Genomic DNA, 26,169 nt, shown 5'->3' on the forward strand with positions numbered 1-26,169 from the left:
ATTTAGAATTTGTGTGCGAATTTGTTAGTGACGTCACTTTGTATTTTGACATCATTACATGATGTCGATATCATACTGAATTACGTCATATGTTATTGGTGTTAACGATTGACAATTCTAAAGGAACATATCTTTCGTATGCTGTGAATTAGCATTACACGTCCGTAAATGAGGCATACATCAAATTCAACCTGTATTTATCGCACGTTATTGATTTCTGATTTTTACAATAAAATGTAATGCGCATGCGCAACGCACATAGTACAGATAGAGACAACACATAAACGCACATTTGTAAATATATACACAGATATAATCGTGCAGATTTTAAATAAGTAGAAACTTATGTATTTACATATGTATATACATACACACACAACCACACGCATGCACACACACACACATACGCATGCAAACGCACGACACACACACTTGCATACGCACACGCACACACACACAATTATATATACAGTCAATATGTTGGATCTAAAGATGCTCAAAATAGATAACACATAGTAGTACTCAAATGTTTAGAACTTAAACTGTGAAGTATTTATCGAGGACTAGGTCCGCGTGGCAAAAAAACGGGCGAGAAGAGAAACCTTGGAAATAGTGATGCAGATGAACATGCTTAAGATTCATATATATAACTATACGTACATACATATACTCATATATATATATATGCATATTATATATATACATATATATATATATATATATATATATATATATATATATATATATATATATATATATATATATATATATATATATATATATATATATATATATATTAATGTGTATATATAAGACCTGGGATCGATTAGCATGGCCGCAGTCAAATGATTTAAACAACTAAAAGAATAATATATATATATATATATATATATATATATATATATATATATATATATATATATATATATATATATATATATATATCTTCTAACGTCCTGTACCCTGATATGCATGTATATACACATGTAGATGTAAGTATGTACATATATGTGTGTATACATGTATATATATTCTTTGTATTATTACATTATTGAACGCACACGTCCTATTTTGCAAGTAAGTCTACTATTATTCTGACGTGACTATCTTTCTATCTATCTATCTATCTATCTGTCTATCTATCTATCTATCTATCTATTACCGTGAATTTTTTTAGAGACACTTTCAAATTTATCAGAATATTTGGGCTGAAGATTGGAATAGTGAAATTTTCATTCACTTAACCATGAAACGATTCGTACCCAATTAACTAAAGACTTGTTTTGTTTGTGCTTTCCCCTCCGGTTTTTTGTTCTATGTGTGCCATAAATATCGCCATCCGTTTTGGAGAAAAATTTGTAGTTTGGAATCAGTTGTTCTTTGACTGCTATTTCTAAATTTTCAGTATGTTGGAGAAGCAACTCAATTGCTAATCCCTTATATTTATGATGATAAATGGTCTTACCGATAAAGGTTTTTTTCATACTGAACTACTTGGCAAAATTGTTAATTGTTAATTCTATTATTAATTGACGATTCCCTGCCCTTATTTCTTGTATATTTCTTGTATCTTTCTATCTATTTATCTATCTGTCTTCCTCCATCTTTCTATCTATACCTCTGTCCTGGCCTCTACTTCACTGCTATACCCTTCTGTCCCTTTCTCCTTGTTCCACTTCCTCCCTCCACCATCCTCTCTATCTATTTATCTATCTGTCTTCCTCTATCTTCCTATCTACCCTTCTGTCCTGGCCTCTACTTCACTGCTTCTGTCCCTTCCTCCTTGTTCCACTTCCTCCCTCCACCATCCTCTCTTCTCTCGTGTGACCTGTGGTTAACTTTCTTTTCACTCCAGCCGCTGTGAAGGCAAGACGAACTACTAGCGTTCTACCTCAGATTTGCGTTTGGCCGTACGGCTTTTGAATGTTGTTTTCACTGTCCATTTTTTCCTGTCTTGGTTTGTGTTTGCCACCTTGGAATCCTCTGTGTAGTGGGTTGATCCACTACTCAGGAAGAGACTATTCTAGAGTACGTCCTGTCTGGTCTTCGAAACGTCTAGATAGAATAGAGACAGCTGATGAAGGGATATTCCAAGGGGCTTTCCGTTTTCCTATGTGTTCGTTCCGTTGTCTGTAGTTTATTGTTCTAACGTCCTGTACCCTGATATGCATGTATATACACATGTAGATGTAAGTATGTACATATATGTGTGTATACATGTATATATATTCTTTGTATTATATATATATATATATATATATATATATATATATATATATATATATATATATATATATATATATATATAAATACATAGATAGATACATAGATAGACAGACAGGTACACAGGTTAAACATATGCAGGCGATAAGCAAATATGAATAATCACATATTTATATAATTTGAGAAATAAATTTACTTTTATATAGAATATAAAAAAAATACAGAAGACTATGGTGAGAATGCATAGATTTTTACCTCCATACATGTTTTTGGTGCTAGGAGTTACGCAATATTCATAATTATTATACGGAATGTACGAAAACGTCATGGACATGCACTCGTAGGTGGATGTGCAGTCAAAATACTAACAAAGGTAGCATATATATACTGTTCAGAATTCGGACTCCGAATCTCGGTTTTTGGTTTCACCAAAATTAGCCTCACACAAATTTGGTTTTTCAAAAATATGCCTTCCAAATATTTGGATTTCATAAATTCTGGATTTCCATTTTAGTACTAATTTGGTTTTCGAACTTCGGATTTCGAACAATGGAATGTCACAAAATCTATCTTTACCAATTCGGTGTTCAACCTTGGATTTCGAACCTTGGACCCAGATGTGATACAGAAATTATTTTAAATCTAACAAAAGTTTTGGCGAATTCCTGGAGCATAAAATAAATCCATAAAAGCCTAGCACAAAGCACAAAGTGCATAAACTAAACAGGCAATCATAGCTTCCAGAATCCAAATGAACTTCGTCTCACAGAAAAAAAAAATGTCACAAAACTGAGTGGGAGGGTTAAATTATCTCTACTTATAAAGGTTTGCCAGGGTCTAGCCAATTTCTTAAAGTTTCACAGTTTTGGCTAATATAATCTACCTCCCCCCATTTTGACAATGGACTTCATCCTTACCTTACAGTGCAGTATGAAAAACGGTTTACCTGTTTAACTTAACATAATAATTTATAATTTCCATGGTTGAAATCTACGTTTGAATTATGGGAAAACCAACGAGACGTACGATGCAAACTGAACCAGCCAAGAGTCACAGTAATGCGGCTGCAACTGGCAAAAGAATCGAAGTCCAAGATTTGGAAGTGCGAGAAATAAAAATCTAGCCAGAAATGTTAAAGGAATAAGGCAACCTTTTAGAAAAAGAAGGCTACATGAAGGCGAGATGCCCCAAAGAGAAAAAAAAGAACAACAAATAGTACAGTCGGAGGAGCAGGAGAAATCGAATGATGAGGTACAAGGGGAAGAGAAAGAGGCAGAGGAGGGATTCGAAGTGGTTGCAAAAAAGAAAACGGAAGGGCTCTCCGCCGGAGAGGCAGAAAAAGAAGAAAGAAACTCTATCACAGTCCCTCTCACACTATTTACGTATATGATATAGCAGAAGACGAAGAAGGCATTTAGCATAGCTTTATTAATCGTTATGATTTGTTTTCAGTACAATTCTGTTTCTGTTCATTTTACAAGTAAATGATTCAATGTAAAACATTCCACAATGAGTGTGCTTGAATATGCCGGATTGGTGTTTCATCAAACTAGTCTCTACATCTTAATTTATTTATGTTCTTGTAAGTAAGCGTAGATTGCCAAAGTTCGTGTCAAATGGCATATTAAGAATGTAACGACTTTCTACTTACAACTTGACTACTGTTACTCTTTCTCCTTCTCTCTCTCTCTCTATCTGTTTCTCTCGCTCTCTCTCCGTGTCTCTCTCTCTCTCTATCAATCAATCTATCTATTTGTCTAACTGTCTTGTTAAAAACCTATCTATCTATAAACTTATACATATATATGTATGTATGAAGAGTGAACATATGAGAGAAGCAATACTCAGTATATTTCGTTGCAATTGATGTATGTGATAAGAGCATGACTCAACACTTCGTTGCTTTAAGTTCTGTGGGCGTAAGACACACCTACCTCTTCAGATGTTCGGTGAGAGCGGAGAAAATTTGAAAGAAATGTAAAATGGCTTCTGGGTATTTAGACCTCCATTGTTCACTTCAGGTTACGTGTGTGTGTGTGTGTGGGGGGGGGTTAATGCTATATAAATACATGTGTATGCGTGTGCATGTATGTGTAGGTGTGTGAGTGTGTATATTTGAAGAAGCTGTTCTGAGAACTCGATTATGTTCTAGTGTAATTTCCTAAAGTTAGTATTCGAATGTTTCTTTTGCAATTCATTTGGAGCAAAATGCTTCCCAGCATTTCTTCATTTTCACAATCACATATTCAGCTCTAAGGCGAACAGCACTTCATATTTCGGCAATCAAGCTTTAAACTTGTAGAAGCCTTGATTTTGGAATCAAGAACATTATTATTACAAGCGGATTGGAAGGTGTTCATGTAAAACCGTGAGAAAAATCTCAATTGCAAGAATAAAATTAGAACATAAATATATTTACAAAATACATACATATATTGACTTCGTTGTTCTTGCCGTGCATACCTCGATTTCCGAAGACTTGCACCGCGTACCTACGTACAAGAAGAGTTTCTTGCTATAAAAATTTGTCCATAGAGCCCGTCGAATCACGTCGGCTTGGAGAAATGATCGACATGCAATGTGTCTTAAAATTTTGTTGTTGCTGTTTTAGTTGTTGTTGTTGATGATGATGATGATGATGATTACAATATCGGTGATGAAATTTTGTTGTTGTTGTTGTTGTTGCTGAGGATGATGATGATATCGGTGATGCTGTCAAAGAAAATCTAGTTGTTGCTGTCTAGCTTCTCTGCTAGGCACACCACATCTAGAACTGCATTACCTAATTTTTCTTGCATCGTATTAAGATTTAATTGTGTGTTTTAATGGATATTTGGTTCATATTTCTGGGTTAGGCATAAAGTCAAACATCCTTGGACAGATAGCTGTGAAATCGATTCAGTACTTGTCAGTAATTAATTTTATCGATGGACAGAAGTCGAAGTTCAACTTGGTGGGATCCAAACTAATTGCTGCAAAGCTGTGTCCCCTTTCTTCAACATATTCAGTCAAACCTGCGTGCTCCTATTCATGTAAACGCTTTATAAGACTTAACGATACAAATATACTTCACTAGGTTTATTATTCATACTGTATTTAATTGTAGAATTATATTCTACATTCTCCCTTTATTACACTACATTCTGCCCACATGTACGTTTTCTTTATTTATTTTACGGTCATGCCCATTAAAATATTCAATGGAAAGAATTAAAATATTAGTTCAAAGGATGTATTGTTTGGAACATACGCGTTAGAAGATTGTGTCATATGTTACCATTCTTCATTCTGTAACCTGTCCCCGGGGCAATGTAAAAGCAAATAAAAACTTTGAATTTGAAAATAGAGGCTAGATAATTAGGAACAATTCTAATATATTGTTTCCAAAAGGTAAGACTTAGGAATGAATCGGCATTGCTTTTGAAAGAATTTCAGGATGATTTAGCTAAGATGCTCTCAGCGAATCCACCACTTTATCTATATAATAAAACATATCCTATTCATATGAATGGGAAATTTATCATAATATAACTGTTTAAACATTTCTTTAGATATAGGGCCGTTGCTATATTTGTATTTAATATGCAATTCATACAATGAAGTTAGGATAAATATTGTGCAGTCCGGAATCGGTGGAAATTAAAGCTGTTCTCACACAACCGCCCAGGGTATTTCCCATGTTTCCCTCCATCACAGCATTATATTACCCCATAACTTGCAACGAAAGTAATAACATTATCTTCTCGGCTCACAAACGAAAACCATGTGGCCGGAACTTTATATTGTTACTGCTTCTTAGCAAATCAGTTCACTGAACGATTTTACGAACTTTTTTATTGATTAGAACATACCATTTTGTTTTCGATTTCATACAAAAAACGTATTTTGCGATAAAGGCTAAACAATAAATATTCATACCTTATCTGAGGTACCTTAACGTTAACCGAGCAGCTAATGCAAATTTGCATCCAGTTTCATCCCCATCTGCACATTAAATCTATCATCTTACAATTAATAATGCAACTTCCGTTACTGTTTTTTTTTTGTTTTGCTTTGCTTTAGTCTCACGTGAACCCCGATCGAAGAGACTCTTGATAACTAGCATCACCAGTGGGTGACTAGGACAACATAATCCAATTTGTACTTCCCTTGTTCAAGAGGATAAGAGTGTAATTAAGTGAACTATGGTTTCGATCTCTGATAGGCAGAGCGACCATATACTTGTTCTCATGCTGGGTTGCAAAGATAATTATATAAAATAAAGGAAGTTATAAATAACTTCCTCTGACTATTTTTTTGCTCTGATAAACGTAGTTATCATTCCAGTCAATCAAACTCTTAAATCTATCTGTTCCATCGCTAAGTGATGTTAAGCTGTACCACCTTTTGTCACCTTACACTTCCCATAAACGCATGGAGGTCATATTTGCCATATTTATATTTTGATTTGTGTCTTATCAATTAACGCTAAGTTCGACTGTATTTCATCTTCACATAATCGATAAAATACGAAACAATCAAGTACTAAGGTTGATTTAATCTATGCTTTGTGTCTAGGTAACAATTCATCAACATCATCATCGTTGTCGTCGTCGTCGTCGTCATCATCACCATCCTCAGCGTCAACGTCATCGTCATCGTCGTCGTCGTCGAGGTTGTTATAAATATTATCATCATCATCATTATTATTATTATTATTATTATTATTATTATTATTATTATTATTATTATTGATTTCTAATAATGGAACGAGATGAGGCATTTTTTGAGGTGGGTGTTGTAGTCGATTAAATCGACCCGGTACCTGGGTTTATTTTATGGACACTCCAAAGAATAAAATATCTTTATTATTACATACACACGGACACACACACATACACACACATACACATACGCACACTCATACACAAACATACACATGCACACAAACATACGCACATACACACGTGAACACACATACACATACACACACGCACACACATATACACACATATGCACATACACACGCATTAACACCCACGCACACGCACACTTACACTCCACAGATATACACACACACTAACACACGCATATATGTACCCACATGCACACGCATATACACACATACATACACGCGCACGTGAACACACGCACACACGCACTTACACATGCATACACACACACTCACAAGCACGCACACACACACATATACACACACATTCACACACACACGCACACATACAAACACACGTGCACACACATACACAAACATTCACACACACACACGCACACACTCACATGCACACAGACACAGGCACACACACACACACACAAACACACACACATTAAAGCGGCGTGTTGACAGAACCATTAACATACTGGAAAAAAAATGCTTAATGTCATTTCGTCCATTTTTATGTTCTGAGTTCGAGATCGCCGAGATCAACTTAGCCTTTTATCCTTTTGAGGTCGATAACATAAGTACCAATCGAACTCTGAGGACAATGTACTCGACTTACTCGTACACAAAATTGCTGGCCCTATGCCAAAATTTGAAAGCTATATATATTAATATATCAATATATATTAATATGTTACAATATGTTGAGCTGATTGATCATCTCACAATACGGTTTGTTCATATCATAATGAAAGAAAGAGAAAAGGTTGATGAATATGGTGACCTAAAATGTGGCAACTACGAGAGTCGAACATAAACGTTATCCCTATTGTCATCAGAGCGTTGAGCACAATACCAGCTAATCTGAAAAAAAAAAAGACACCTGAAAACCTTAGTGATACCCTACAATTTAGATGTACTGCAAAATTCGAGATTACTTGGAACCGTACGCATATTGCGTAAAGTACTGTCTGTCTGAGATTCTTGTTGTGACTTGACAAACAGTACAACCCCCCCTGTAGATACAATATTTTCAATCAACAATCTCATGATATTGTAAACTGTGCGACGCCTAAAACAACAACAACAACAACAACAACAACAACAACAACAACAATAACAACAACAATAATAATAATAATAATAATAATAATAATAATAATAATAATAATAATAATAATAATAACAATAATAATAATAATAATCGTTATTGAGTGAGAGAGCAGTGCCTGCCATCAAGATATCACTGGGGTATAAGTATACGAATCCCAACATACACATCATGACCTTCCATCTCATAAAAGTGTATCAGGCACATGCATTACAACCATATGTGCGTGGCATGGTGATCTCATATAGTGATAGACAGTGCATGACCTTGCAGGTGGGACCCAGTCAGTATTTTCCTCAGGTCGAGAAGCCCCACCACCGCTCAAAGGTGTTTAACGTTGTTGACCGAAACACCCATGTTTCCAAAGGTGAAATATTCAAACCCCAAAGAATTCCTCTCAACACATGGTTATAATACTCCCTCACTACTTCTCCTCGTAATCAGAGATGCGCATATCATCAGATGCTAAAAGTAAAGCTCAGCTGTGTTTTGTGGTATTGAGCAAAATATATGACGTAGCGCATCTTTCACACCAAATCAAAACATGTACATGTTAACAATTCCAATCAGTCATGATCAGAAGCCATGAGAGCCAATGCCTGGTATTACATTCGGGTACGTTATTATAATAATAATATTAATAATAATAATAATAATAATAATAATAATAATAATAATAATAATAATAATAATAATAATAATAATAATAATTATTATTATTATTATTATTATTCAGTAGTTTTATTTTTATAACGTGCTTTCACTTCACTACCGAGCGCAGCTCTGTGTGCCTTGAGTATGTGCTGTGGTTTGCTCAGCACATATTATTATTATTATTATAGCAGCAGCAGCAGCAACAGTAGTAGTAATAGCAGGAGCAGAGATAGAATTTGTAGTGATTTCCGCAAGATCTCCCACGGAAATGCTTAACCCAAATCCCGCGTCCATCCTTCCTCCTCAGTCAACTCCCCCGCCACTACCACCGACGCCACCATCATTCTTCTCCTTCTCCTCATTATCATCATCATCATCATTACGATGCATCGTGGTCAATGTGATTGTGATGTGAAAATAATTAAAACTATTGAAACGAATCAAAGTGCTTTCTCGAATTACTTTATCTAGACCTCCGTAAATTTTAAGAAGCAACATTTATTATTCACTTACAAATATATCCGATATCTACTTACTAAATTAGGACTAACGCGTTTTAGAAAGCTCCTTAATTCATGTAAACGACAGATAAATGTAAATGATGATTATTCTCTTTCTAGTATTCAACCCTGCGTAGATAAGCAATATAATCGTATCAGGAAATTCTTTCCCTGAGGAAGTCCAGGTTTGTAATGGTAAACGACGCCCAAGTTTTTATAAAATGATTCTTCTAAAGAATTCCTTTCTTTGATGCCAAATCTGACAGGAAAATATTTCGATTATTGAAATTATGCTATTTCACATGAAGATTGATTTCTTTCCACGCGCTTGTTCACTTCCTCACACCTCCTGCTTTCTCCTTTCCTGATATATCTTGACGACGGTACATCACGAAATTTAATCGATTTCACAGATATCAAATATTACACTGTTCTGCTATTGTTGTGTTCGAGAAACAACTATTGTAGACTGAGATGAGGTATATTCGCAGTATGGAGAATTTGCAATGTTTTTACACACGTCCTATTAACTGGTGACATACACTTGATATCACATACACTAACGGTTTCCTGTTTGATATTTAAATTATCAAGTTCAATTACCAAATTCAGTAGTTTTCTCAAGTAAGATACGAGAGAAAACTATCGGTTTCTTTCTACGCTTATTCCACAAACTTCAAAGTGGTTCACAGAATCTCAAGAAATTCTACTTTGAATATATATTATATTTCGGCATTTGTCATAACTTCAAACAAGAAAGAACTGAAAGCAATGTGAACCTTTGCCTGATCATTTCGCATATTTTCCTGTTATACAGAAAACAGATTGTTTTTATGATGTATATTTCATAAAAAAATTATTCCAATTGCATTTGGGTAGTCACATACAAAATATAACTTCAAGACATACACATGCATACGTAAGCTCAAACAAAAAAACATGTATGCGCGCCCACACTCGCACACACACCCATACACATACACACATATACATATACAACGTATAATTTTTGCATAACCATAGTATTACATTATTTTACTATAAATAGACGAGAAGTTACATCAATGGCCCAGGGTACTAGAGAAACGTTTCCAAGTACTTGTCAATCAGAATCAATATGACAAGTGCTATGATACGAAACTCTGCGTCTTTCACACACTTGTAGTTTCTCGTCTATGCAGAAATGTTAGAACCACAGTGTTTCGATGTTGAATTACCATTTTTTTCTAGAATTTACCCGTATATATACACACACACACTCACACGCACACAAACACTTACACACGAAAACTTACACATATATTCATACATGTAAACATACAAACAAGCAAACCTACGCACACGCACACATATTTATAAGTGTAAGCATATGAAGAAAAGGTAAAAAAATAGAAAATCTAATCGATTTTTTAAATTTATATAATGTACACGTGTTGGCCACTGTAGACTACATGACTCCAAAAGCCATGTCACAGCGCATTTCTGAAACATATACATTTCAAAAATTATAAATATCGATTACATTTTCATGTTCCTTTCCCTAACGGTGCGTCGACTCCTTTTCTTTCCGATGCGCGGACTCGTTCGAGTCATGAAGGTTGTCGCCAAACCACATCAAACATACGAGTGGAGTGCAGATCTTAATTTCGGCAACAAGCTGCACGGATTTTGCACACACACACACACACACACACACACACACACACACACACACACACACACACACACACACACACACACACACACACACATATATGGTGGACTCTCCGATACAAGACGACTTAGGAGTGTTCAGTTTTAGCAGAATGACCTGCACAACTGATTTGCTTATAGTGATCAAATGTTCACTGCCTCCATCAAAGTGACGTTGCATGTACAGTATAGCTGACGCACAGTATACCTCGCGTCAGGTGTCGAACTGATCACAGAGAAACTTGAAATGAAGTATTTTGCTCAAGAACACTACGCACATCCCGGTATAGCAATTGCAACCACGAACTCGCGATACTGAGTGCAACATCCCAACCACTAGGCAATGTGTCCGCACTATATATATATAAAAAAATATATCTATCTATCTATATATATATATATATATATATATATATATATATAGGATAAATGTGTTTGCTTGTAGTTTAATTAATAATGTTATTGTTTAATCCTTCCTCGAATTAAAATTGAATGAATGTGGTGATATCTATTACTTTAGTGATGTTGACACCGCCGGATTGAATGTTACTGCCCAGGTATCGAAACCATAGTGATATCCGTGGGGCAGCTGATAGTGGAGGTATGTTGGATTGTTGGTATGGCTCTTATTGTATGTGCTGATTAGTTTTGTAACATCCATTTGATATATGTATATATATATATATATATATATATATATATATATATATATATATATATATATATATATATATATATATGATTGGAATTACAAAAAACAAAAGAAAAACAAAAGACAAAGACAGGTGTGTAAACAACAAACAGGTGTATCAGTTTAACGTTCGGGAAGGTGACAAAGTCTTTTACGTTTCGAGCCTACGCTCTTCAACAGAAAGGAACACGAGAAAAATAAACAAAGAGAGAATAAAAAAGCTTTGGTGGCTAGCGAAGGCAAATTTTTCGTATTTTAATGAAGGGAAGTAACTGTGATTGATTCATTGTGATAGCATTGACGTTTCATCACTACCATGGCAACCAGCTTTATTTCTTTCCATACTAGTTTCAATTCACAAGTCTCCGATATACAAGTACTTAAAAAGTGTCAGCAGAAGGGTACACAGGAATCATGAAACGGATGTGGACTGATCCCTTTTGAGTGTAAGTTGTTAAAGGCCGAAATATATGCTGGAGGAGAGGTTTCTTCTCTGAAGACTTCTGCTGCTTAAATTTTTGTGGTTTACTTGTGATGAATACAAAGTGTTCATGGCTTTTAAGTGCGTTGCGACGCTCATCTGATATAAAATAAATAAGGTCGAAGCTTTAACTAAGATGGATAAAAATTGGTCCGGATTGGAATTCAATGCAATTTGCGGTTTTGGAGGTCTTTTGTAGATAATGCTTTGGGTGCTAATTGGAGATTGGATAGAATACGGGTGATGTGATGAGTAACTGATGTGTCAGTTTTTATTTCCTTTGTCGGATCGATAATGAAGAACATAATAGTTTCCCCACGATTTCAGGGTAATATTTGTTGGAAACCTGTTAAGACTCAGTGAATTCATGATAAGTGTAGCTGTAGTACATTGTGGTGCCTGAAAATGACTATGTATGAAAATGACTGTGTTGTCATATCCTATAGATGAATGATACTGAGATCACTGTTTAAGCATAAAGCGCAAATAACGTCTATCTTATTAACGTCTATCTCCACATATTGTATGAGCAATATGTGCAGAGAATACTAATACACACCTGAATACTAAAATTTATGCAGCCGATATCGTATTTGAATATATGGATGTCAATAATTGTAAGAGATTTTGTTGTAGAGAAGAAATTTCCCGATATTGGTAAATATGGCAAAAGTAGATCTTGCTAAATCGTTAAATTTTACGAATTTCCTTTCATCTCTTAGGACATTACCTACGAAATTGTTATTATGTATAAAACTTCAGATTAAAAAATAAATTGAAACAATTACAGAAATGTGAAATCTAATACTGAACCTTTTTTAAATATTTTTATGGAAAACGGAAATAATTTACAGAACAAAACAACGTAGAAGAAAGTTTAATATGTTTCTAAAAAACTGGCTCTAATAAATATTTTAAGATAAAATATATTAATTTCTCGCTTGAGGGAGGTATATCTTTTCTTCTTACTATCAAATATTTTCAGAGAAATTTGCCTTGAGTTAAGGAAAACTTATATATCAGTGGGAATTTAGATAAAAGCTTTTTATGAAAATTTCATATCTAGAGGCGAATGCAAAATGTAAAGACTATATCGAGTTATGATCTACGTCTTATCACAATGCATTTCTTGATATTTAGCTTTGAGTCATAAACATATTGAGAAAGTCGATATCCTTTAACCGCTTAAGGCATTAATAATACGGATAATATACACCTTATTGTGTAAATTTTTATAAATTAATAGAATCAGAATATATTTAACGACAAGAAGCAAACGTTTCATTGTGTCATAACATTTATTTGTCTCAACAATGACATTAGTAAGACGCATTATTCTACATGATTGTTCCACAATATTTTCGTGCCAATTGAACCAAAAAAGTTTTGAAACTGTTTTCCTTACTGTGCAGTTTTGACAACGTATAATAATAACGTGTTGCTAAGTGGTGCACTATTGGCGGAAGTGACAGATAATTATTAAGAAAAATATATTATGCAAGAATTCGCGCACGCGCGCTTTTATGTACATTCATACAATTTTCCCTATGAGCATCCAATTAATTTCGAAAGAAATACGTTTAATTAACCCCCCTCCCCCCACCACAAGTTATCAAAGTAGGTAGTCGCAATTTGAAACAAAATGCACAAGTACAATCGACACTAAAGTGACTAAGGGTGCAAGTGAGCACCAGCATTGCTAGAAATGAGAGTCAACACAGTTCTTGGCCACAAGCAAAGCACTATCTATTGGCTGACAAGGGAGACAACATCCCTACAGCAAGGGAGATCATCAGATCATCTTTCATTTCGAACAGATTTATTTCTGATTAGTGACGCCACTCTGTTGCCTAAGGTTAAGCTAACTCGCCTAATTCTATCAAAAATCATCGGTGATCTGAGGTTCTCGCTTGCTGTAGGGAGGTTGTCTCCCTTGTCAGTCAAGAGATAGTGCTTTGCTCGTGACAAAGAGTTGTTTTGACTTTTATTTCTAGCAATTCTGGTGCTGACTCTTATTTTTAGCAATGCTGGTGCGAAATGGTCACCGTCTGTTTGCACGTTTCTTTACAGGGATCTTTAAAATTTATTTATGGAAGTTTAACCAGGCATAAAAGGAGTGTATGAAGCGTTTTGAGCCTTCAAGGCCTCTGAGCCTTCAAGGCCTTTGAGCCTTCAAGGCCTTTGAGCCTTGACGTCTTGTACCATGTCTTGTGTTTTTGAAGTCTTGTACCATGTTTTGTGTTTTTGAGGCTCAAGACTTTGCATACACTCCTCGTACTTGCCTCCACATCTGCTCTACCGATATTGTCTATGGTAAAGTCTACCACCGCTGGATCAATCCTGTTTGGCAGTTGTGTGAAGTACTGTAATAAATAAAGTCACGCTTCCCATCAAGTTTTGTAACTCTTCTGTTAATCGATTGCTTGAGTTGCTATATTTCTATTTGTTCCAAAAGAATATAAAGCAAAGATACCTTGAGACACATGAATATATACGTACCCACGTACATAGATACATATGTATATATATATATATATATACACAGACAGGCACACACACACAGGTATAAATAAATTTTATGTATACTTTACAAAATAGAAGAGTCACAAAAGCGACTCCAGAAATACGTACACCAAACCTCGCAGCAAAACAAATTTTACAACACGGGTGTATCTGTCTAAAATGCAGCGCTGCGTACATCTCAGAAACACAAACGTGCATCTACTGATAGAGCATAAATATGCTTGTAATTCTCAAAAACATAATAACAATATTAGTAATTCGTATTGCATCTATTCCTTTGGTTCTTGTTGCTGCTTTCGATATTCATCTTCCATTTTTGCTGTATTTTTTTTTTAAATTCGAGCTGCTGATACTATAAATATTTTCTTAATCACTCGTATTGTTTACTGCTCAAATTATTAATGTTTTGTAAAAAATATCGTTGTCATCATTACAGAGATGCGTATCTTCCTTTTGTCTTTCCAACAGCTCTGTTTGCGATAGTGAGTTAGTAATCTTGCAGTAAATATGGCCAATCAACAATATATAGGCCGATACAGTAATTAAATGTAGATTAGGAAAGAGAAACGATTACTCGAGAAAACACTCCTATTTGATATGATGGAAAGATATTCAATCTTTGCTTTTAGTTTTACTTTATCTTCATCTATATACACTTTAATTATATATTGATGAAATCTTATAAAATATTTAATATTATAAAATATTTATTATTATTATAAAATATTTATTATGACTCAAGGATCTTAACAAACGCGTTTTCGAAAAACTCCAAATATGTTACAAATTATAGATGTAACGTATATGTATGTAATTATTCAGTTTTATTTCTACATTTCTTTGCCAATGAAGAAAGAACCGATTTCAAACCTAGATCCAAGTCTGTTGCATTGGAATTTTAGAAAAAACATGAACAAGGTATTTGTGCATGCTTGTGTTTATATGTGCAATATTTGGAGTGAGGGTTAGCACTCTGAGCAAAATGCTTAGCGGCATTTCGTCCGTTCTGAATTCAAATTCCGCTGAGGTTGACTTTACCTATCATCCTTCGGGGTCGATAAAAGAATTATCAGTTGAGCACTTGGGCTGATTTAATAGACTTTCCCACATCCCGAAATTGCTGGCCTTATACCAACATTTGAAAGCAACCTTTGGAGTCAGTGTATGTACAGATTTGTGTTTTGATGTATGTATGTATTCTCATGCGTACAGTTGCTTTGTAGTTATGCACATATGTCCTTAAATGTTAATCTGTAAGTTTGAGATATTTTGACAGTTTCATTGATGACTTGTATCTGTAATTTTCACACTAGTTTTCCTCTTTATTGTTATAAAAAACTCAATTTCTCAAGATTAGTGCTGAGGCAGTTGGTTACATACTATAAGTGCAACAATAATAAAGGGTATAAATCTGAACTCACAATCCTGGTGGATTAGCTGGTAATTATTCAATATTTCAATATGTATGTCTTCTTTTTGATGAACTTTAGATTTATGTTGAGATCCACTGGGCAGCTGATTTCCACTACTGTTTATATTTTCTTTTCTTTGTCCTAATCCCCATGTCGGCCCCTTTATGACTGCTCCAACAGTACGCTTTCATGTTATGATTGACAATGGTCTCTCCTACACTGTCAATTCTTATATCATAGATGTCAGAATTATCCTTCTGAAGGATTGGCTACATCAAATCTCTCATCAATAGATAATAATGCAATGCCACTTTTGAACAACTGCTTATGATGTTGAGGTATCTTCTGCTCTAACTCCACAATTTCCGCATCGGTTATCACATTTTCGTGTTTTTCCTGCGTCTTTGTCCATTTGTGCATCTTCAATTTGGTTACTATTTCCTGTATGTGAATTGCAAACGCTTACTCTTCCAATTGAGAGTTAGCGATCCGATTGTTTGTCCACAATAGACAGCTAATCTTACCGTTAGCATAGAGTTTTCTGCTAACATACTCATGAATAGTCTTCAGCTGATATGCACTCACTCTTTGATCTGATAATATGTTTCGGTAGAGTCACGCAACTTCATTGGGCTTGCATTGAAAGTTATCAGACAAAGAAACTGCGATCCAAGCCTCTTGTTATCTACCTAGTGTATGCAAAATAGATCAAAGTATGCCCTTCGATACTTAATGGTTGCTGCAGGAATTTCATGTGACATTCAAAAGGTGTCTGGATCTAAATATATACACATACATATATATATATATATATATATATATATATATATATATATATATATATATTTATACACATATATACACATATATGCATTTGTGTGTATCTATCTATCTATCTATCTATCTATCTATACATACATACATACATACATACATACATACATACATACATACATACACACACACACACACACATATATATATATATATATATATATATATATATATATATATATATATATATATATATTTTAAGTTTCAGCTTAGAGCTGCTGCCATGCTGATGCACCACCATGTTGCTACACTGTTATTACAGGGAGCCTCTTACAATATGTGGCACTTGGTGAAGAATGGAGTTTGATTTAGCAACTCTCATTTGCACCTCCTGCCGCGAAGTAGGTTCATCTGGGACTCTCGATAGGAAGAGGTCCAGCTTTGATTTAAAAACTCCTACATCTACTTTGTGCAGATTCTTCAGGCTCTTTGGGAGAATATTAAAAAGCTGTGGGCCCTTGAATCCCAAGCTGTTGCAGTAACTGGTCCTGAAACGCGATGGCATTGCTGGGATCTTTGGCACTATGCAGTGTCGTCCCGTTCTGGCATTGGTGTAGCTTTCAATGCCAAAATTTGGCACAATTCCTTCCAGGATCTTCCAGATGTATATTACTGCATACCTCTCCCCCCTTCTCTCCGGGGAGTAGAGTCTTAGCTGTTTCAGCCTTTCCCAGTAGCTGAGCAGTTGCAAAGAGACAATCTTCTTTGTGAATCTCCTCTGGATTGCTTCAAGGTCTACTGTTAATTTCAGACTGGTGGGTGACCACAGCTGTGAGCAGTAATCCAGGCGGCTGAGGACGAATGTCCTCCAGAGGATCATCATGGTTTCCTTATCTCTGGTTCTGAATGTTCTCAGGATCCATCCAGCCAATCGTCTGCACTTTGTTGCCATTCTGGTAATGTGCACTTGGAAAGAGGTATCATCACTCATGTCGTTACCCAGGTCTCTCACTGATTTAGGCTCTGGGATTGAAATTCCCTGTGGACCAGTGTACTCTGTAAGTTTCATATTCAGTTTTGGACGTTGGTAGCGCAGGGCTTGGAATTTTTCAGCATTAAACTGCATATTATTGTCCTCAGCCCATCTGTAAACTGAGTCCAATTCCTGCTGCAGGTGTGCAACATCACTGGAGTTCTGTATTTTCTGCGAAACTTTTGTATCGTATGCGTAGCTTGCAAGAGTGGCTATCCGGGCACTTGAAGGCATATCTGAGAGAGCGACTATAAAAAGCAATGGTCCCAAGACAGTGCCCTGTGGAACACCGCTCATTATTTGTGTTTTCATAGAGGTGGCTCCATTAGCCACTACTACCTGACTTCTATCTTTCAGAAAGTCATGTAACCACTCTCCAAGTTTTCCAGCTATGCTAAGATCACGCAGTTTGTGGCATATCACACCATGATCCACTTTGTCAAAAGCTTTTGCAAAATCAAGGTATATATATACACACATACATACATGCAAAAATACAGTGTACATTTAGACACATTATGTATTTAAATGTACACTGTATTTATGTGAATAATATATAGTCTATTGACTAATTTATCTCCACGCTAGGCCACTGGTAGCAAAAATTTCGAAACGTTTTCTTACCCTGATATTATTAACTATTGATAATGTGTTTTGGCAAATTTTAGAAGTAACGCCGGCATTATTTTATTTGCTGCCCACAAAAATCTGCGCTTGCGCGGTGGAATTGAAAAATTATAATATATAAGGAAGGGGCACATGCTGGATTGCCTCGTATTTATGTTTAATCTAGGCGTACCTGTTGATGAAGACTTCGCCTAGCAAATTATTTTACTTGCTAATATAAAGTCAGTAACCATGTTCCAGGAGATAGAAAGTAAATGTTTTTAGTTTTCATTCCCTTCGAAATTTATCCCTGATAGTGGTTTGGATTTTGACTATTCCTTCTAGCGTGCCAGGTATCCTATGACGGATACCTCTTATCTCTTTAAATGTACTCTGTATTTATGTGAATAATATATAGTCTATTGACTAATTCTTCTACACGCTAAGCCACTGGTGGTAAACATTTCTAAAATTTTTCTTACCCTGATATTAATTATATATATATATATATATATATATATATATATATATATATATATGTTAAATCTCTGAACGAGGTATTAACAGTAACTGCACGACAAGGTGAAGTATATTTGCCACTTAAATGTGGTTGACCCCTAAGGGTGGATGTTACTGTTGCTTTTAGTCGCAGGAGAACATCTCCTCCAGCTGGCTATTTGACACACATCTGTGTCCTGTCTATATTTGAAAAGGGAAGTCATCCTTCCCATCTTGATTTGCGATACGTACGGACTCGAGTTTCTGGGTATTTTCCCGACCTCAGCGTACGACAATCGCCGACCTTCGATGCGAAAGATATTTCTTTGCGAATATATATAACTTTTCCAGTGAAATTATTCACTGATCTCGAAAAAGTGAAAACAAGCAATGTTAAATCTCTGAACGAGGTATTAAGATCCACCCTTAGGGGTCAGCCACATTTAAGTGGCAAATATACTTCACCTTGTCGTGCAGTAAACGAATAATTGTATTCTTGGGAATAGAAATTTCCTTTATGAATTGTTTTACACATTGGCTTCTTGATAAAATTCTTGTAAAAGATTTTTATCCCTTTTTGAATTTATTAATCATATATATATATATATATATATGGACACACATTATCAGTCGTTTTTATATATTGCAGTTAAAAGTAAGTTTAAATTTGTTTTAAAGCTAAACACAGTGTATTTGTGTGTTCACACACGAAAATTTCAGTAAATGTTTTGGAAGGATAGCAGATTTACTTATACGGAATAGGTTAGATAAATTGGTTAGATAATAGCACGCTGTCTACTAGTCGTCGTACTTTAAATGTTAATTTCTGGGGTTGAAAATTCATTGACATTTAAGTAGCAATGAAACAAACAAACACACAGACAAACAAAATAATAAAATAAAATATAAACAGATACATAATAAAATAAAAGATAAATAAATAAATAAACGACTTTGCAAGATAATGGTCAATGAAAGCTAAATCAGGAAATAGATTTTTTATATTAGAAACAGAAATTGTTATATTTGGATGACCTGCTTGTTAGTGTGTGTGTGTGTGCGTGCGTGCGTGTATGTGTGTAAGTTTGTGGGTGCTAATTACTATGAATGTAGGTAAAGGTCAATAAAAGTTTTAGCATATTGAAAATGACTGCATTCCGAATTGATAATTGGCGAGTTTCTAAACCTAAATGCAGGGAATGCAAAAAGTATTCAACACATTACACAGCAATCTGAAAGCATAAACACTCCGGCCAAAAACACCTGTATTCGGCTTCAAATGAGAATAAAGCAAAGTATAACATTTTAGTGAGGCAGAATTTCAAAATATAACATGATATGGCATCATATAATATAATATAATATCATATAATATATATGTACGTATGTATACATATGGGCGTTTGTGCGTGTTCAAATATGTCCAAATGTATGTATCTATAAATACACAACGTTATATATATATATATATATATATATATATTTATATATATATATATATATATATATATATATATATATATATATATATATATATATATATATATATATATATATATATATAAAAACAAATGAAATATAGAAGATGGTAGCTCAGTATAATTTCATGAGAGATGAGAAAAACAAATTATAAACAGTGATCAAGCTTTTTCATCAATTTGGATTCATTAATTGGAACCGTAAGCTAATGAACTGAATTTTAATGAGGATATTTTCAAGCAGTGCCTATATGTTCATAAATGTTTACCCGTGCCTTTATACAAACTGGTAGTTTGTATAAAGTCGGTGATACATATAAAGACACATACGTATATATATATTAATATAACGTATATGTGTTGTCTACCTGACAATACACGTATTTAAATTTTCTTGTCGAAATATATATATAAGATCTTGTAACTGAGGTATTCTTCGAGATGAATAAATATACAGTAATTTATAGCTTTTGTAACATATAGTAAATTTGGGTTAACAGGCGTATATAAGTAAAACCTTCAACATAAACAATATAATTCACATAATATAACTCCTAAGCGATCTTTGTTTACAGTATATTACAGTCTGTTTACAGATTTTTTTCTTTTGTCGCTTCTATTTTGAAGGGTTTTTCTTCTCTATAAATCACATTTTAATTTACTAGCATTGCATTATCTACCAACGAGTTAGATTTACTTAATACAATTCCTATACGGACATATCCCTTATCGCCAGATCATTTCACAGAATATTTCATACACAAGCACGTAAAAACTCTACAGTTAGCAGAAACTGACTTTCAATACAATACTTGGAATAATGCATTGAAATATTCTTAATAACACTTTAGTATATAAAAAAAGTAACAAATAAAGGAAGATTCCTAATCTATTTTTCGCGGCAGCAGCAAATAATCCTAGTCAATGTGATTTACAGAACATTGGTATGATCAATTAAATTTAAATCAAAATTTTGATCCACTAGATATTTCATTCGAAGACTGTTATCTGTAACAGCTATGATTATTTTGATTGCATGCAGTTGTATACGCGTTTAATATAATTGTAATATTCAAATTGAAAATGAAAACTCATTTTTTGACTCCCTTCGATTCATGAGAGAATCTCAACAAATTTGCCGATAAGAATGTGAACTGATATACATTACTGATATACATACAAAAATGCATACTAGCCTATGTATGTATGTATGTATGTATGTATGTATGTATGTATGTATGTATGCATGCATGTATGTACGTAGTTATGTATGTATGTATGCACGTATGTACGTATGAATGCATGTATGTATGTATGTATATATGTATGTATGTATATATATATATATATATATATATATATATATATATATATATATATATAGATAGATAGATAAAGAGAGTGGGTGAAAGAAGAGAGAGAATAATAGAAAAAGATTAATGGATATTTGTCTAAACATTACTATTCTCAAACATTCTTATATAAATACAAGTGATTTGTCGGCTCCTTTTGCAATTAACATTACTGGAGTCGCTAACCTGGATACAAGGATCACTGGAGAATAAATAAATCTAAAGGCTAAAGGTGACTTTATATCATTCGAAATCCTGGAAAGTGTTCAGCGAATGACTAAAGTGCATAAACTAGCGAAAGAATTCTATTAAATCCCTTTCCTCAGTTATTACAGCTTTCTATCGCCAATTCTCCATTATTTCGCGGTTTCCTGTAAGAAGATTTCACATCCAATTTGTCAAGTTTGGTTGAGAATTTCTAATTATTTATCAGTTTATATTATGCCGTACACTTTCCGTAATATCAATAATGTCAGGCTTGGATCAAGCAGAAGATTAACGATGCGTTTCTAAAATGGATCCATTCATACTCAATTTATCGATTACCAGAAATACTTTGCTGGAAATTCTTGAGAAAATAGCATCAGTGATTTACATGAAAGCAAAGATAAAGTTGCTAGAAAAAGAGAAAACACTATCCTTAATACAGGGGAACTGAACTTTAACTTTTTCACTAATGCAACGTTGCATTTCAATACACATTTATGTAGGGCTTTAATTTTAATATTGATCTTATTTTCAGGCAAATTCTCTACGTTTATTGGCAATAAATTATTTAAAATTGTGTTATAGGTGAAGTCTTCAAGCTATTTCCCGAGGTTACTAACAATAAATTCCTTGAAATCCTCTTCAGAAATACAGCTTACGATACATTCACTCTAAAGCACAGACGAGTTAGTCATAAATGTTCATTCATAGTTCTATACATAAGGGCTGACCTAAGGTTAAGCAATAACAGCACAATCAACACCACTGCTGTATTTCTATGTATTGGTACGCAGTAAAAAATTGATTTGAACTGAAAAGCATTCAATATGGATAATTTATGGAAGACTAAAAGAGCAAAAAATACAAACTTATAAACGTCGTTCGTGACAGGAATCAGTTAAACAGGAATCAGTTAAACAGGAATCAGTCCTACTTTAAATACGGGCCATTTACATGTAAATACAGCCCAAAGTTTCGAAACTACCTAAAACAGATAAACAGATACAGGGGATATCTAGTTCTTACACAAGATATTATATGTTGTTGCTGTTGTATCATCTTCGTCGTCGTCGTTGCAGTCCTCCTCCTCCCCCCTTCTCCTTCTCCTCCCCCCTTCTCCTTCTCCTCATCATCAACATCGTCATCATCATCATCATCATCATCATCATCATCATCATCATCATCATCATCATCATAATCATCTCGGCTTGCGGTAGAATGTGCACTAGCATGAGATATTTGACTTGACTCCATAAAATGAATCTATGTTATTGAACATACTAAATATTAGTTTTCATTAAGGTATTAATTTTGGAGTTTTCCTTCTCCTAGATTGATTGCTTCTACCGCAGCCAAGAGATTCAATTTAACCTTGCAAAAATTTGTTTTACCCATAGTGGAACTCTGACAGACACTACCGTAGTGATGATTATGGGTCCACTCCTTGCTCCCCACGTGAAAAGAAATTGACAGATCGAGCACGAGATGGTCTAAGTCCGACCGAGCAGATGTATGACATATTTTCCTGTTGAAACAACCCTGTTTTTGTGTTAGTTTCGAACGGCGATAGGTTGATATTTGTTGGAAATTTGATTTCTTTACTCAGTTGTTTTCTAATAAAGCGAAATTACCATACAGACCGTGTCTAGATTAAGATACATACCGTGTCTAATCGGAGTAATTCATTTACATGCGATCGGTTAAACTGTGCATGACATCAAATCTTCAAGACGATCATCAGTAAAATTGTTGCTAGTCGGTTGTAATAGCCATGAATGGTTACCATTGAATTGCAGTCAGAACCATTGTAGAATGAAACAATTTGAATGATACCTTCCGGAAAAACATGCCAATGTAATCTAATGCTTCACCTATTCTCAGTAATGATCATTATTTACAGAAACAAACATATCTACGGTACGAATATGAACATGCCATGGTTTTTCAGCGTATATATTCGGCTGTGTCTTACCTAAATTAAATACTCGGCTGAGGAGTCTTTCCAAAGTCTTGAAGTACGCTAGGAAGGAGCAGCTTAACCTAATTTTATATTCCACTCTATTGTCCGCCAAAAGGCAGTAACATCTTCATAATATACTTAAAAATACATTATACCTAAAATTAAAGATGAGATGGCTTCAGCTGAAAACTATTTGATCAAAAGTCAATATTATTAGGATTTAACTAGGTTTAAAAAATAAAAACAACAACAATAATAACTGTAATCAGTGCGGCTGTAGTTTAAGCCTTCTTTTTACAATTCCTTCCTAATATCAAGTAACAAGTGTTCACTGGGTTATATTAGCCATAGATTCTTCTCTGAGCGTTTTGTATAAGAGAATAAGCTGAATAAAAAGATAACTCGTATTGTAAGAATTAATCACTTTAACAAGTGTCTATGGAAAATATGTTTTATAACTTAGAAACATAACGTCTACAGTAAATGAAGCTCATTATGACCAAGAATATTGAATTGTAATTGCGTAATTCTTCCTATATAATTTTGATGGGGAGAGAATATTCTGAAATGAATCATTAGCAAATCACATTCAGTCCATATGAAGAGTTAAGAAAGAAATATTAATTAATCACACTTTTCTAATCTAGCTGCAGTCTGGTAAAACCTTACAAGTGTGTCCAAGAAATAAGAATATACTTTCCTATCCGAAAACCCTTTATGCATGCCAATGTCTTAACGTTTGCATTGGACAATCTGATCACTTGTTGGTGGAACTGACAGTCGTGATGAAATTTAATTCTAGGTTATTCTTATTGAGAAGATAGTCAAATTTGTTCAGCTGTAAGTGTCCGGCTTTTGTTTGAGACATCCTATGCGTATCCATCTTAACATGAACTCTCTGTTTTAAGAGAATATGATGCAATGTGAAGTAGATCCAATTGCAATTCATTGAAGATCGAACGACCATGCAGAGATTCGCTAGTGGACATAAATGTAGTCTCATTATTTTCAGAATTAATAGTGAGATGAAAACCGTAACGTCCCACTTAGTATTCTTTTATATCTGGGGTCTATAAAGAATACTCCAATTCATATATCACAAAATAAGGTGTGAAAGATACAAATAATGGTTAGCAATTTGCTATACTATATTCCTTAAAATATTCATCATTTGGTCAACATATTAACACCTAAGTTTTTATAGTTTTATTTCTTGGGAAAAATAATGTATTGGGTTTGTATTAATCACTAAAAGATATGCTACATATATTGTGTATATTCTAAAAACAATACTTGAAGTTTATTTGTAGTTTATAAGATAAATATAGTGTAGACTACATATTTGTTTAAAAAGTAGTTAATAGCTGATTTGATTGTCTATAGTACGTTACAGATTAGTTAAATGAAGAATATTGGTTTAGTTGGCACATTTTATGTGCGTTTTAAGTATACTTTTGTTCTGCCTGAACCTTATACATGTATTAATTTAATAGAAGATAATCTTTACTGGTAGACACACATTGAAGCAATGGTAATAACTTATATTATATAAATCACAAGAAAAGCTCTTAAGGGAACACTTCAAAGAAAGGAAACATTATTTCAAGGAATTTCCTAATAAAGGTTTTCGCTTCGTCGTCGAAACAATTTATTTCCTTCCGCTGAAAAGACAGTGACTCCATTTTCTATCGCTGCAGATTAGTCCTAAATACAAACATCCATTTTCATTCTCGTAAATATTGTAGTGTCACTAAAATTGTTGCTTAGTTCTTGCGTCTGTTATCTAAATTATACATATCTCAAAATAACCACTACAATGTATTGCTGCAATATACATTGAAAAACATAAAATACTCATCTGCAATCACCAGTAGTTAAGGAAATATCTGTAATAAGGATGATGATATTACTGACAACCGCAGAGCCACATTTGAAACATTGGTTGATCGAAACAATGGCAGATGTTAAACGAATTATATTAGGTAGGCAATAGTTACTGGTGCTAGGCTTTAGGTCATTTCTGTCACCGTACATCACGTCCTAATATATTTAGCTTCAACCACGTATGTAAGTTTCTAAACATTAACTGATAGTT

General features: G+C 34.2%; 1 protein-coding gene across 3 annotated transcripts in view; it reads right to left on the reverse strand.

The window, feature by feature from the left end:
• Positions 1–26,169, reverse strand: part of LOC106870474 (carbonic anhydrase-related protein 10) — a 588,026-nt gene that overhangs the window by 387,122 nt on the left and 174,735 nt on the right. The gene's annotated exons all lie outside the window — the stretch shown is intronic.

Source organism: Octopus bimaculoides, chromosome 2 (assembly GCF_046866305.1).
Source record: "Octopus bimaculoides isolate indiv1 chromosome 2, ASM4686630v1, whole genome shotgun sequence".
Classification (NCBI taxonomy): Eukaryota; Metazoa; Mollusca; class Cephalopoda; order Octopoda; family Octopodidae; genus Octopus; species Octopus bimaculoides.